Source organism: Leptosomus discolor, chromosome 5 (assembly GCF_034619465.1).
Source record: "Leptosomus discolor isolate bLepDis1 chromosome 5, bLepDis1.hap2, whole genome shotgun sequence".
NCBI lineage: Eukaryota > Metazoa > Chordata > Aves > Leptosomiformes > Leptosomidae > Leptosomus > Leptosomus discolor.
This window is the reverse complement of record NC_141395.1, coordinates 43,089,891-43,104,909: the sequence shown is the minus strand read 5'-3', so window position 1 is coordinate 43,104,909 and position 15,019 is coordinate 43,089,891. Positions and strand designations below refer to the sequence as shown.

At 43.4% G+C, this 15,019-nt stretch overlaps 1 pseudogene; it reads right to left on the bottom strand.

The window, feature by feature from the left end:
• LOC104350361 (aryl hydrocarbon receptor-like) overlaps positions 1 to 15,019 on the bottom strand; it is a 57,122-nt pseudogene that overhangs the window by 32,516 nt on the left and 9,587 nt on the right.

Sequence of the window (15,019 nt, the reverse complement as noted above, 5' to 3'; positions counted from 1 at the left end):
TGGATTTGGGGGAAAATCACAGATTAGATTGACCTAAGAATACTTTTTCCTTTTGGTAAATAAATGATCCACCCCAAACTCACACCTGGCAACAACCTGCTGCAAGGCACTCATCCAACCTGCACAGCATCGTCCTTCCAAAGCCCCACATGGCAGCAAAAGGACCAAGCACCAGTGTTCATGGGAGAAAGGGATGTCTCCAGCCACCTATGCCTGGGATGCACATGTTAGCCACAAGATGCATGCAGTCATCCTACTCCTGCTCTGAAGATGTCTCTCTGCACGGTGTACAGATTTACACAATGCTAACAGCCTGTCCTGGAGCATGTGCTCATTTGTGCAAGTGCTCCACCCAAACAGGCTGAACGCTGTGCTCTGTTTTCACAAAATACACACTCAAGCTGCTTTGCTCATGCAAGTTTGAAGCACTAAGCCCTGCCCACAGGAAATAGCAAATGCAGTCATCAATCTGAAGTTTCCAATGCATTTTTAATTTTACATAACTTAGATATTTTACAGTTCACTGGCCCTTCCATCCTCTCCTTAAGCTCCAGGGCTGCAAAGTTAATATCCCAGCAGGAATGGGCTGAGATGCTCAGAGCCTCCCTCTTCCTCAAGACAGGCTTGTTCCTACCAGCTTAACAAATTTGAAAAGTAATTTGGGCATTTTCTCTGAGCCAGTAGCGCCAGGACTGGCAGGACAGGACACAGGAGAAGGAAGCAGGATGCTGGCTGACAGTGCCCTTTGCACCTGGAGATCAGTGAAGATCAGAAGGTGCAGAGGAGCTTCCCCACCAGTTTGGGAGTGCAGCTGCTGTCCCAGGAGCCCTGGCTTTTCATCCTTGCTCTCTGGCACCAGGCAGGAGCTAATACGCAGAAGAACATAACACAGGCACTGGCAGGATCCAGGTGAGCACCCCTAAGTGCTGCAGGGGCTACACCAACCTTTGCCAACCATGCGAAGCAAGTCTCTGTGGCACACAGCCCAGTGCTTTGAAGACCTTGTCATCACCTTGCCAGGGCTGGGAGCAGGCTCACAGGAGTCATCCCCTGTCCCCAAGTGCTAGGCATCACTCTGTGACTCAGCTTCCCCAGCTCTGAAAGGATCCTGACAGACTTCCAGTAAACACCTTGAAGCCTGTGGTGCTGCCTAAGAGCAAAAGCCATGAAAATCCAAGAAAATCACCAGTTTAGCTGCCCAGAAGCCAAACAGCTTTCACTGCTGTGACAGGACCACGCGGCCACACCTCCCTAAGGGCAACAGTTCCCCATGGGGACACTCCTGCCAGCTAGAAGCAGGAGCACTCTAGAAGACAGGGGTCCTCCTGCAGCATGGACCCCAGAAGCCCTATGGCCGTCCAGAGCCAAAACCACCATGTACCACTAACCTGGCTGCAGCCAGGGAAGGCACAGTAGCCAACCCTGGCCTGCTTCCCCCACTTTGTAATGTATAGACATCAGGATTAATTAGGGTCTAGTGTATAGTCTCAGCCAAGTCCAGCTATTGTTGCTGCCAACTCCCATTTCATTGTCCAGTTTGGTGTTTCTCCCCCCTCTCCTTCCCTTTATTCTGGGCACAAACGCTCTCTCTGTTTACTGGAGTTGATCTCAATGTGTAGGAATCTGCTGCAGAGGTTAATTAGTGCTGCTAAATGCACTTTAACCCTTTGAGCAGTTTCAGAGGCATTGCTCTGGCATGGCAGGAGCAAGCAGCATCTTGGAGCACTCTGACCAGCAGGCAGATTTAATATCCTGCAGACAGCCATGTGTACCTGCATCGCTGTGCAGCTGGGCAGAGGTGGTCCATCTGGTTCTCAGCCTTGCTAAGGCTTTGGTCCCTTAGAGGCATTTTCATGCTTAATCTCAGTTTCAAATACCTTCCTCTGTTGAGATTGCTGCTGGAAATAGCCTTGATAGGAAAGGACAGACCAAAAAAATAAGGCTGGAAAATTAGAGGAGGGGAAGGGAAGAATCAGGGCGGACCAAGAGCTGAGACAGAGGATGTTTGGACATCAAGGGTGACAGACCAGGTGGAAGAGTTTTATAAACATGTAGGAGGGTTTCCTTGGGGCACAGTGGCAGGTCCTGAGCCTCTGCCAAGTCCAGCCTCATGCAGATGGACCCCTGGGAGAGCCAAACCTAAACCCAGAGCTTTTAACAACCAGCTTTGTACCTCTAAAAGAATGGCATCAGAATCTGGGAGGAGTTGATGAGCAGGACATCAATCCCCAGCCAGCCCTGCTGAGCACAGTTGTGTTATATCCACAGCAGACAGGTTTTTGATTAACAACCACCCTGGCTTTAGCATTTCTCTCACTAGACACTGAGAACCTGGCTTCGCAGCTCTCAAGCAGGACAGTAATTACACTTACTGCTGAGCGAGCTTTTGGATAGCATCTGGGGCTGACAAGCATGCTTGCCCCACTCTGGACCACAGCCAGGCAGGGGCCAGCACTGCAGCCTGTGCCTGGGTGCCCTTGCAGGACCTCATACTGCTGGAGCCTGACCTCTTCCTATTCACCACGTACAGTTTGTAGACAGAAGGTCATCTCCTGGCGTCTCTGAATAAACCATAGAAGCAGCAGGCTCAGCCCAACCATGCTGCAGCATCACCAGCGTTGCCTCCAGCATCACCAAAGGAGCCAGCTATATGCATCTTGCAGAGCTCCAGGGATACATCCCATACCCTGTGTGTACGGGCTGAGCATACGGCCCCTTAGCACCTATGTATGTACTCAGTGTCATGCATCACTGCCTGAAAATCAGAGAAGACTTCCATGACATTTTGTTCCCTGTCTTCACCAGTGTTTGGACAACGTCCCCAAGTCAGGACCAGCATGCCCATGTTGAAAACCGCACTCAAAGTGTCTTGTTTTGCTTGGCTCCCATGTCACACCTATGGCGTATTTACACACGAGGGCAGAGAAACAGAGGAGCTGGATCTCTGGATCAGAGAATCATAGAATAGCTTGGGATGGAAGGAAACTTGAAAGGTCATCTAGTCCAAGTTCAGCACTGCTTCCACCAAGATGGAGGGTTTCTTACACATGGACAATTTACAGATGGCAATTTTCTTCAGGAAGGATGGAGGAAGGATGGGAGAAGCACACAGTTGCTGCCCCAGGGACCTGAGGAGGTCTTAAACCTCTGCCCAGTCAGAAGCACTATGAGCCACACCAGGTAAAATCACTCCTTCATCAAAACATCCTGCAATCAATAACAGAACAGCCTGCTCTTTGGGTACAATTCAGAGGAACTGGAAAAGGGACAACAGGAAAATCCCTTGAAAGTGTCTGCCAAGGAGAGGTGGCCAGCAAGGAGCACTAACTGTAGGAGCAGCTCGCCCTCCTGTACCGCTGCTGAGCCCAGAGCTGGTCCGTTGCCGCAATCTTCATCCCCCTCCGCTTCTCTGGCACCGTGATTCTTTAGAGCAACTGTGCAAAGCAAAAGGAATTGACTTCAGTGCTGCAGTAACACACACAAGCCACCACCACAAACATCTGAAATGTGGGCATGGCTGCAAAGCTAGACAACACTGTGCCAGGGGAAGCAGTGATGTAGTTAGCCCTTTGCTTCACCCCCCTAAAAGAGCTGATTTTAACAGGATATTTCCTGATCCCCGCAACACCCTCAACTTCGCCCCCGCCCTGACCGTGAACAACCTACAAGTAAAGAGCCCTTAAAGCCAGGGATCATTAAAGCAGATAGGCATCAGCAGCATACCTACAGGTCCTGTGTTTACCAGCAGTTAACTGCAACCAGCAGCACAAAAGAACATGTTTAGTGAGATCACTAAATCTCTCCTATCATTCAGCCATAGCTAGGCGTGGCAGCAGCTCTGCTCTTCCTGGGGCAGTCAGTGCTTCCAGCATTTCTTTGCAATGCCGAACTAGAACAGAGCAGCTCATGCATGCCCTGACTCTGCAAAGGACAGTGGACCAACAGCAGCAAAAGCCTGCCCTACACAAAAGGCATTGCAGCAAACCCCACTCTTCCAGGATAAGGAACATGTCTTTTTGAAGGGTACAATCCGGATAAGACAGCCCAGTCAATGATGTTTCCTTGCTGTTCAGCAACATGATGGGTTTATTCAATCAAATTGAGGCAAGCCACAGCTCACAACAGGACAAAAACAAGATGGAAAACCACACACCTGGATACAAACATAGACACCTGCGGTCACAGCAATCGATGCAGTCAACACAGATGAGGAAATTCGTCACTCAGTATAGCTAAAAGACACGTCTGTAAATTTTGTACTGTACTCCTCAAGAGAACAAATCCTGGGAATATTTTAGGGTGGATAATATTTAAAGAGTAAGGTAACAAGCCTGTTCATGGCAGGCCTGTCCAGGCAACAGTGGAAACTGCAGCAAAGCTGGAAAGCTTCTTGCAAGCACTGTGAGGACAGGGGACAGCATTTGGCCACTGGTAAACCACTGCAGGCTGCCTGGTGCACTCCCTTGCTCCTGCTCAGGGAGAGCAAATGCCTTTCCCATCTCCTGTGCTACGCAGGCCAAGGAGCTGCCGCGCTCAGATGTGATGGGAGTGTGATAAATAATTTAGTCTAAAACAGGATTCCAATTAAAGTTTACAATTTATTAAGCGAATAAAAGCAAGCAAAAAGCGCTGGGTGCACTGGGAGTCTCTGCTCCACCAAGACGCACACAGTGAAAAACAAAACAACCTCTTTTATAGCCTAGTACTAGTTACATATTCATAATAGGCATGTTCTTAGAAAAAAAACCAAACCTCTCCACCCCCAAGTTGCACAGGTGCAGTGGTCCTTCCAGAAGCTTCTCAAACTTTCTTCAGTGTTCGGGGGGGGGGGGGGGGGGGGGTGTCTTCTAGACAATGTATCGCCGATTAAGCCCTTTACTGCTTAGGCACAGTAGCAGACATTTTGTGTAGTGGCCGACATTTTATGCAATAAAAGCTGTGGTTATTAAAACTTAAGCAAGTTCATCAACTAAACACAACAGACACTTCCCTTTTAACAAATACATATGACAAATAACTTATACACAGTTATTTCAGTATACCTATATTTACACAAACTAAAAGCCACCCTGTTCGCAACAAAACAGTTTAAGCTGGTATTCTAAAATGTTCGTTAAGTGGCTTTTACAAGAAACAGAAACTATATACATACCATTCTGTTTTTCCTAAGCTTGTGGTTATACAAGAACAAGCAGAATGGTTAGAGGTCACATTTCACCCTATGGCCCTAGCATTGTTTCACATTGACATGAATCAGGTGAACATATTTCACAATCCCCCATCTTCTTTTTTATGATATTGATTCGTGGTTTTGTCTCTAATTGAGTCAATACTTGCCGAATTGGTATCCATTTTGGATCTTCTTTTGTTTTTAATATAATCAGGAAATTAGTTTTTTCTTTCCCTGGTTCTGAATCAACAGGTATTGAAGTTATCTGCATTCCTTGTATAACTGAGTGTATTAGTCTAATAAAACAAGGTATTAAACATGGAGTTATCAACAATCCTGCAAATGCTCCCAATATAACAATTCCGATTTTAGTAAGCCAATTACCATCCATAAAATTTTCCCAAAATCCTCCTAAATTAATTCCATTCCAAGTTTGAACTGGGACATGCGCAATTTTCTTAATTTCTTTTACAAGCTCATTTATAGCCTTTCCTTCATCATCAATCTCTAAGCAACAATTACTAAGGTTAAATTTTCCACAGACTCTTCCTTCTTGTGCTAGCAAATAATCCAAAGCTAGGCGATTTTGATACAAAGAAGTTCCATCTTGGTATTTTGCTTTGCAATTAATCCAAGTGCATCCCCAGTTTTGTTCACAATTATTTCTACTACAGCTTGTAACCTAATTATTCTATTAAGCATATATATTGGGGTCCTGTAACCCCAGGATCCGTCTTCTGCCCATGTAGCTGGATCATAGTAGGCAATGATTCTCTCTGGAGGCCATTCATTATTTTTCCAATTTCCAATTTGTAGGCTTCATTTTTGGTGCTTTTTTCTTAGCTCATTAGCTTCAGCATATACTGGGATTCCTAACCGCTCTCCCCTATTTATGGGTAAGAGGAAAAAACTGGGTCTTATAGTTCCCAATGCACAAGATCCTGCCCAATTCTTTGGTAAATAAGCATAGGCTAGTTTACCACAAATCAAATAATGTCCCCCAGGAGCTGGCCAACCATTTGGTATGTTTTTTCCATTGGTCCAATTCTTAAATTGATTATTCATTTCTAGTGGGCTTCCCCATTTATCCCAGCTATTTTGAGTTTCATTCCATAGGTAACCTCCTTCACACTCCAGGTTACTTGTCTTCCATTTTCTTTTAGATTTTGCCAACAACTCCTTCCAATTATACTCGTTTGAAGTACCCATTGTTGTTTCCTATTATCCTTCCCCATTGTTTTCCATGTTTGGGGATTGCTTATGTTGCTCTCCATAGCTTCCCATGGCCATCGTTCACCTTGATTTATTCCACCACAAACATAACAATTAGTTATATTCAATGATTTCACAATGTTTTCAGCAAGATTCACAAATAAATTTTTAGCAACTGTGGGAATTTCATATTTCACTCCTGTTTCTAATTCATGATAAAATGAGTTGAATAATAGTCTATGTTGTAATGATTCTTTTGTCTTTTCTTTGATTTCAATACTAATAACTACACCTGGATCTTCCCCAGGTCCATATATCTTAAGTCCAATTTTGGTTATTTTTTTCTGTTTCCAAATTTCTAAATTTATAAGGTTTAAGTTTACTAGATAGCAGGCATGGGTTGTACAATTACTATCTGTTTGCACCCTAGTGATGGAAGCTTGTAAATTCCCACATTGACTATCATATCCCCAGCCTGCAGTATCCCAACATACACAAGACCATTCCCTTCTTCCACATAGGTGTGCTGACTGATATCTTGTGGTTCGACTGGGTACATAATCAGGATTTATTTGACATTGGCGTCCACCTGGGCAAATGTATTTTGGTCGATTACTGTAGTACCATCTCCGCTCTAAACTCCCACAATTAGTGTCTAAATCATCATCTATAATATCACATGCATCAAAAATTACCGACACCGGCGTGTTCAAATGGGTTATAATCTTACTTACTCCAATTAATCTTCCTACCTCCGAATTTGTCTTCATTTCTACCCAATATTGATAGGGGAGTTCCTTTGGATCATAGGATACAATCTTCTCATTTTCTTTTTATAGAGCATACTGGGTTTGGTTATGAATACAGTCTCCCATTTTCTGACCTTTACAGTCATAAATAGTATGGTAGACCAAGGTCTGAGAGCTTATTCGTCCCCTCCAAGTAGTTACTACAAATTGACTACAGTTGTTTGCCATAACCAGAGTTAAGAAGCTTACCCCAAGTAGAACCAGAAGAGGTCCGGTCAGGGCCATAGCGATTAGCGGTCACAGCCCAAAGGGGCTGCAGCCCTTGGCAGACCTTTTAAATCGCACCGCCTGTACCCCTCCGGTCTTGCCCTCTTTCTTAATCTTTAAGGGGTAATTTTTTTAATCAAAAAAATTCTCTGGTTGAACTGATAACAATAAAACCTAACCGTTTACACAATGAACATGTACTGATACTAGCCCTTCTCTTGGGACTTAAAAGGGTATTACTTCTTGCCAATCCTTCTCATACACTAATATATTATTGATCCCCTGTTATTATCAAACTACCTTTCCTAATAAATGTGTATTCAAAGATATCCCTGTTCATTAATTCTACAGGAGTAGTTATAATGAAATTCCCACAACAATTTAGTTTATACTCTTTGAACAAAAAATCTCTTTAAGTTTGTTTGATAGTTAGCTTAGTTTCTCCAGGCTCAAAGGTGATCCTCCACTCCTTTACTGGACCTTTCACTCGCAACACATGTGTCCATCCTTTTTCAGCAGTTCTCACAGCCGTTTCTATAGTTAACAAAATGAGAAGAGGTCCTTCCCAAAGGGGAGACAGAGTTTCTTCTTTCCATGTTTTTATCAGAACCTTATCTCCTGGTTGTAACTGATGAACTGCAAATCCTAAGGGGGGTGTTTGAGCTATCATCCCATTTTCTCTTAGTTCTTTTAATCCCCTTCCAATTGTAATTATACACTTTTGGATATTACGATCCTCAACTACATTGTTCCCTAAAGGCATTCCTTGAGAATAAGGCATGCCATGTAACATTTCATATGGTGACAATCCAGTCTCACTATGTGGTTTAGTTCTTATGTTTAAAAGTGCCAGTGGTAAACATTTTGTCCAGGGCATTTGTATCTCAATCATTAATTTAGCCAATTGCTGTTTTATTGTTTGATTCATTCTTTCTACTTTCCCTGAGCTTTGTGGGTGCCATGGAGTGTGGTACTCCCACTGAATACCTAATGATTGGCATAATAATTTTATTATTTTATAAGTAAAGTGTGTGCCCTGATCAGAATCGATGTACTGTATTATATCTAGGTATTAAGTGTTCTAATAAAATTTTTACCACCATTTGTGCCGTAGCTCGTGCCACAGCATAAGCTTCTACCCATTGTGTTAAATGATCCACTATTACCAGTAAATATTTTATGCTCCCTGTCTTGGGCAATTCAGTGAAATCAACTTGTACTTTCTCGAAAGGTCTGTAAACTGTTTTTCTCCCCCCTGTGGCTGCTTGTCGAAACACTTTTTTGTTTACCTTTTGACAAGTTAAACATCCTTGTGTAATTTGCTTTGCTAGTTCAAAAATCCCAATACAGCCGAATTGTTTAAGGAAATGATCGCTTAACGCTTTTGTGCCCCAATGTGTTTGCACATGCAACCATTCTAATATTTGTCTGGCATAAGCTTTTGGTAGCATTTCTCCCCCATCAGGCAACATCCATTTTCCCTGTTCTGTCTTAGCTCCTATTTTCTCTAATTTTGCCTGTTCCTCAGGAGTAAACTTCTTCTCTCTCTCCTCTAGTTTTTCTTCGCTAATGTCTTCCTGTGTTTGTACTACATTAATTTTAGTGACTTGAGTCCTCAGGGCTGCTTCCTGGGCCTCTATCTGCTAGGTTATTTCCTCTGGTTCGATAATCTAGTCCCTTTTGATGTCCTCTCACATGTACCACTGCTATCTCCTTTGGTTCTCTTAATGCCTTTAAAACCTTCACTATTAATTCTTGATGTATTAGATTCTTTCCTTAGGTATTAATCAAACCTCTTTCTTCCCAAATTTTTCCAAAAGTGTGAACCACTCCATATGCATATTTAGAATCTGTAAATATAGTCCCACTCTTTCCCTTTAATAGTTCTAGAGCTCTATATAGGGCATACAGCTCACAAGCCTGACCTGACCATGATGGACTCAAAGGTCCTGACTCCACAGGCTCTAGGTCCTTATTAATTATTGCATATCCTGATTTTCCTTCTACCACTCGGGAGGAACCATCTACAAACAGTGGTTCTCCTTTCTCTAACTCAATATCTCTTAAATCTGGTCTCACCTTAGTCTGGGTCTCAATTACTTCTAAGCAGTTATGTTGTAATTTCTCCGATGGTTCTCCAAACAAAAATTGTGCTGGACTTTGAGCAGAGATTGCCCTCAGTTCTAAGTCAGGGGAGTCAATTAGTATTGCTTCATATTTTAGGATCCGGCTATCTGTTAACCATTTTTCCGCTTTTTGTTGTAATACGCTTCTAACATTGTGTGGAGTATACACCTTTAAAGGGGCACTAAAGGTAATTTTCCTAACTTCCTCTATTAACAATGCTGTAGCGACCAAAGCTTGGAGACAAGCAGGCCATCCTCTACTTACCGGATCAAGTAACTTGGAACAATACCCCACAGGTTTCTTAATTCCTGCCCAGTCTTGAGCAAGGACTCCATATGCTGTCTGGTTTGATGTATTCACAAAGAGATAGAAAGGTTTTTCCAGATCTGGGAGGCTCAATACAGGTGCCTGTATTAACGCCCTTTTTATTTCCTCGAATTTTTGATCATCTTCTGTGAACCATTTAAGTTGGTTATTAGTTAATTTCTCATATAAAAATTTTACTTTTTCGCTGTAGCTTTCAAGCCATGGTCTACAATATCCTAATAATCCCAATATTTGTCGAATTTCCTTTTTAGTTTGTGGGGGTCTTAAGGATAGGATTCCAGATACCCTGTCAGGATCTAACTTTTTTCTTCCCTTACTCAGCCAATGTCCTAAATATTTTACTTCTTGTTCTACAAACTGTAGTTTTGATCAAGACACCTTTAATCCCTTTTCTCCCCAAAAATCTAACAATTTAATAGTGGCTTCTCGGGTTCTATCTTCAGTTTCTCCCACAATAGATCGTCCACATATTGTAATAACTTTACCTTCCTGGGTAAAGTGAAATCCTGTAAAATTTTCTCTAAAGTTTGTCCAAATAAATTTGGTGACTCTGTGAACCCCTGTGGTAGCACAGTCCATCTTAATTGTTGCTTTCATCCCATTTCGGGGTCCTCCCACTCGAAGGCAAAATAATCTCTGGATCCCTCATCCAGAGGACAGGTCCAAAAAGCATCCTTCAAATCTATTACACTACACCAAGTATGTCTGGGAGAAACATGACTCAAAGTATAAGGATTTGCTACCACAGGGAATTTAGTGATTGTTTGCTGATTTACTGCCCTTAAGTCCTGTACCATTCTGTATGACCCATACGGTTTCTTTACGGGAAGGATGGGTGTATTATGGGGTGACATACATGGTTCTAAAGTTCCTTTTTCCAAAAGTCTGTCAACTACGGGTTTTAGTCCTTTTCGACCCTCCATTGGTATAGGATATTGTTTGACTCTAATTGGACGATGCGGATCTATTATTTGAACATTTATGGTGTCCCTTTCTATCTTTCCAGTTTCCCCCTCCTTATACCATACTGAAGGGTTAATGGCTTTTTCATCATCTTGTGTTAAAGTATATAATTTAATCTGCAATCTGTCCCCTTGACTGTGAATGCCCAAGTTTAATTTCAAAATTAAATCTCTTCATAATAAATTGTATTCCGCTTCAGGGAGCAAAAGTAAATCATTAAGGCAAATTTTCTTTTCCGTTTCTACTCTTACATCTTTTAAAACAGGTACTTTAAAAGGCTCTCCTTTTGCCCCTACTACTGACATATAATTCTTCCCTTTTTCTATTCCTTTTGGAAGTTTTTGAATAGTGGATTTTTCAGCTCCTGTGTCCACTAAAAATAAAACTTCCTCTTTATGGGAACCAATTAATAATTTTATCAAGGGCTCTGTTGATGTTGAAGTCCCCAAAAGATATAGCCCCTGACACCCCTATTCTTCTTTAAACATTTTCTCGTCTTTTTCCCGTTTACGGCAGTTCCTCTGAACATGTCCCCTCTTGTTACAGTAGTAACAGACAGGAATTGTGAACTTTTCTCGATAAGGCTGTCCCCGGGGTGTCTGCTCTATTCTCTTTTCTCTTTGTTCTCCAGATGGAGTCTTATTTTTCTGGCTTTCTCTTACTGCCGCTACAAAAATTTTTGCTTTCGCTTTCTGTTTTTCCTCGTCTCTCCTAACATAGACCTTCTGGGCTTCTCTAAGCAACTCCTCTAATCCTCTTTCTTGCCAGTCTTCTAGTTTTTCTAATTTCCTTCTTATATCCCCCCAAGTTTTAGCTCAAATTGTGTCCTCAGAAGTGCAGTCCCAGCCACTGTATTTGGATCAATTCCTGAATACATCTGTAGGCTTTTTCTCAACCTCTCCAACCATTCTGTTGGAGATTCATCTTTTCCTTGTTGTTCATTAAATGCTTTATTAATATTTTGGCCTCGAGGAACTGGTTCCCTTATTCCCTGTATGATTAATGTTCTCAAATCTCTCATGTTTTGTCCTCCTTGGAGTTGTTGGTGATCCCAGCGGGGATCCACATTTGGCCATTTCTGATCTCCCGGGGGTCCCACTTGATTCTGTCTTTCCCAAATTCTCATTCCAGCTTGCCTAATCATTCCCTTCTCCTCAGCAGTAAATAAGATCCCTAAAATGGACTCTATTTCTTCTCAGGTATAAGTATTGGGACCTAAGAATTGATCCAGCTTTTCAGCTACTCCGAGGGGATCACCTAATAGGGTCCCCATTTCTTTCTTAAAATTTCTTACATCTGTGGTATTTAATGGGACTGCCACAAACCCGATGCCTCCCTGATCGCCTCCGAGGGGTACCTCTCGTAAGGGATATAGAGAAGCTCCCTCAGATACAGCAGTCCTGCTTCTCGTACATGCAGCCGGAGATTGGTCTAATTCCGGTGCTGTTAGTGAAGGAGGTACTACGGACACCAGGGGGGGAGCCACCGCAGGAGGAGGATTCTTAAGATATGGAGGTGGTAAATTATCTAGTGGCTCCCATTTATCATCTCTTTCTTCTTCTTTTTCATTTTTAAGTTCTTTTTCCTCAAACTTCTCATCTGTTTTTAATGTAAATATTGAGGCCGGAAAAGGATGTGAAGTCCTGATCCACAATCCTGCATAATCACTTTTCTCCTGACTAAAAGGCTCCTTTAAATGAACATATATATTTAAGGCTTGGCAAATCCACTCCTCAAAAGATCCAAAACCAGGCCAAAAGACATGTGGTTTTAAAGGTTCCTTCGGACACTCAACCGTACAATATTGAATCAACTTTAATTTACTTTTTCCTTTTCTGAGGCCCCTCTCATTCCAATTCCTAATCATTATTCCTAATGGACTTTCTAATAGTATATCTGGTAATTTGCTCCCTTTCTTCTGGTCCTGGGTCTTCAATTTTTTCTGACCCATCTAGGAATTTTAGTGTGGCAATTCCTACAGCCCTTGGTTGCCGGTAAGAGTGTCTTGCAGGGGGTTTAGGACCTATCACCCACCCACAAATCCTATAGGAATCGCTTCGGTCCTTCACCGGCCAAGTCTCTCGCGGGAGATTGGAACCGCAGTTAGAAGACCTCCACAATCGCTTCGGAACCAGGTTCTGTCTCAATCACACTCTTATATACACACAGGCAACCGAATCCCACCCAACCGAACAGTATTCGCCTTAAATACTTACGACTCCGTTGTCTTCATTCGGATCTTCACATGCAGAATTACGGGCAAAACAAACTGCTGCAGCCGGCAAGGGAGCTCAAAAAAATCAAATTCTTTGCTTGCTCTTATTCAAGTTCAGGATGGCGTTAGTCCCGACCCGACCTGATCAGGAGCCACCAAAATGGTGTGGGTGCCCCTCCTAGATTGAATCAGAATTCAGGAACTAAGACCATCCCGGATGAGCCTCCAAATTGTCATAAATAATTTAGTCTAAAACAGGATTCCAATTAAAGTTTACAATTTATTAAGCGAATAAAAGCAAGCAAAAAGCGCTGGGTGCACTGGGAGTCTCTGCTCCACCAAGACGCACACAGTGAAAAACAAAACAACCTCTTTTATAGCCTAGTACTAGTTACATATTCATAATAGGCATGTTCTTAGAAAAAAAACCCAAACCTCTCCACCCCCAAGTTGCACAGGTGCAGTGGTCCTTCCAGAAGCTTCTCAAACTTTCTTCAGTGTTCGGGGGGGGGGGGGGTGTCTTCTAGACAATGTATCTCCGATTAAGCCCTTTACTGCTTAGGCACAGTAGCAGACATTTTGTGTAGTGGCCGACATTTTATGCAATAAAAGCTGTGGTTATTAAAACTTAAGCAAGTTCATCAACTAAACACAACAGACACTTCCCTTTTAACAAATACATATGACAAATAACTTATACACAGTTATTTCAGTATACCTATATTTACACAAACTAAAAGCCACCCTGTTCGCAACAAAACAGTTTAAGCTGGTATTCTAAAATGTTCGTTAAGTGGCTTTTACAAGAAACAGAAACTATATACATACCATTCTGTTTTTCCTAAGCTTGTGGTTATACAAGAACAAGCAGAATGGTTAGAGGTCACATTTCACCCTATGGCCCTAGCATTGTTTCACATTGACATGAATCAGGTGAACATATTTCACAGGAGCATCAAGCAGACCCTAAATGTAATTTAACACCTCATAATACTGTCAGTGGGAGCAGTGCCACGAGCCGAGACAGAGCAGCAAGTCAGAAGGCACAAGGCACCAGCCACCTGCGCGTAAACAAAACCAGGCTCTTTAATGCTTGGCTTGCCTTGTGCCTTCCCAAAGCAGCTTCTGACACTCGGCTCCTCCATCTGCATGGAGCAGAGCCTGAAGGACCTCAGCATCTGTGTGGAGAAGGTTGTGGACGAGCAGCTTCCCAGTCACTGCAAAAGGTGGATGCTCCAGATGCATCTCTGAGCCTTCCAGGACCACGAGGTCTGAAGCTGAATCCGGCAGCTGCAAGCAGAGGGGCTGGGTTGGTTTCCAAAGTGGAGTGTCCCCCTCCACATCTATCCGCATTCCTTTGCTGGGAAGGCAAGCACATAGCAAAGGCAGGTCACCTTCTCTTCCACTGCCAGGGCTCACCTTCCATCCCAAAGTCCTCTGCATCCTCAGCCGGCATTTGCCGAGCACCGGCTCACAGGTGGGGGGAACAAGGAAGGATGCTGGGGTCTGCAGAGCCTCACCAATACGCACGTGAAGCTTTGGGGACAAAATGTTCTTCCACTAGCCACAGAATCATGCCAAAGATCGGCTCTGCTTCATAACCAAATGCAAAGCATGTCCCGGTTCTAATATTGCTTTTAATTAAAAGAAAAAAACAAACAAACAAACACACACCACACAATCAAACTGATATGGCAGCAAAACCCCCACTTCTGGGAGGTCTAGGAAATTCCCCTCAGGATTAAGGTTACAGCACGAGTTTGTACAACAGCAGGTCCATCCTGAGCACACTGGGGCAGTCATGCACATGCTGCCACATCCCAACTGCTCCCCCACCCTGAAAGCCTTCCCACTGTGAGCATTCCTGCCCAGGGACCACCCAGGGTCCCCTGGCTGGATCTTGATCCCAAGAAGCCTGCACAAAGTCCCAGGCACAGGCAGGCCATCGGGCAGAGCAGCATGCAAGCACAGTGGTCACAATGCCCAGGC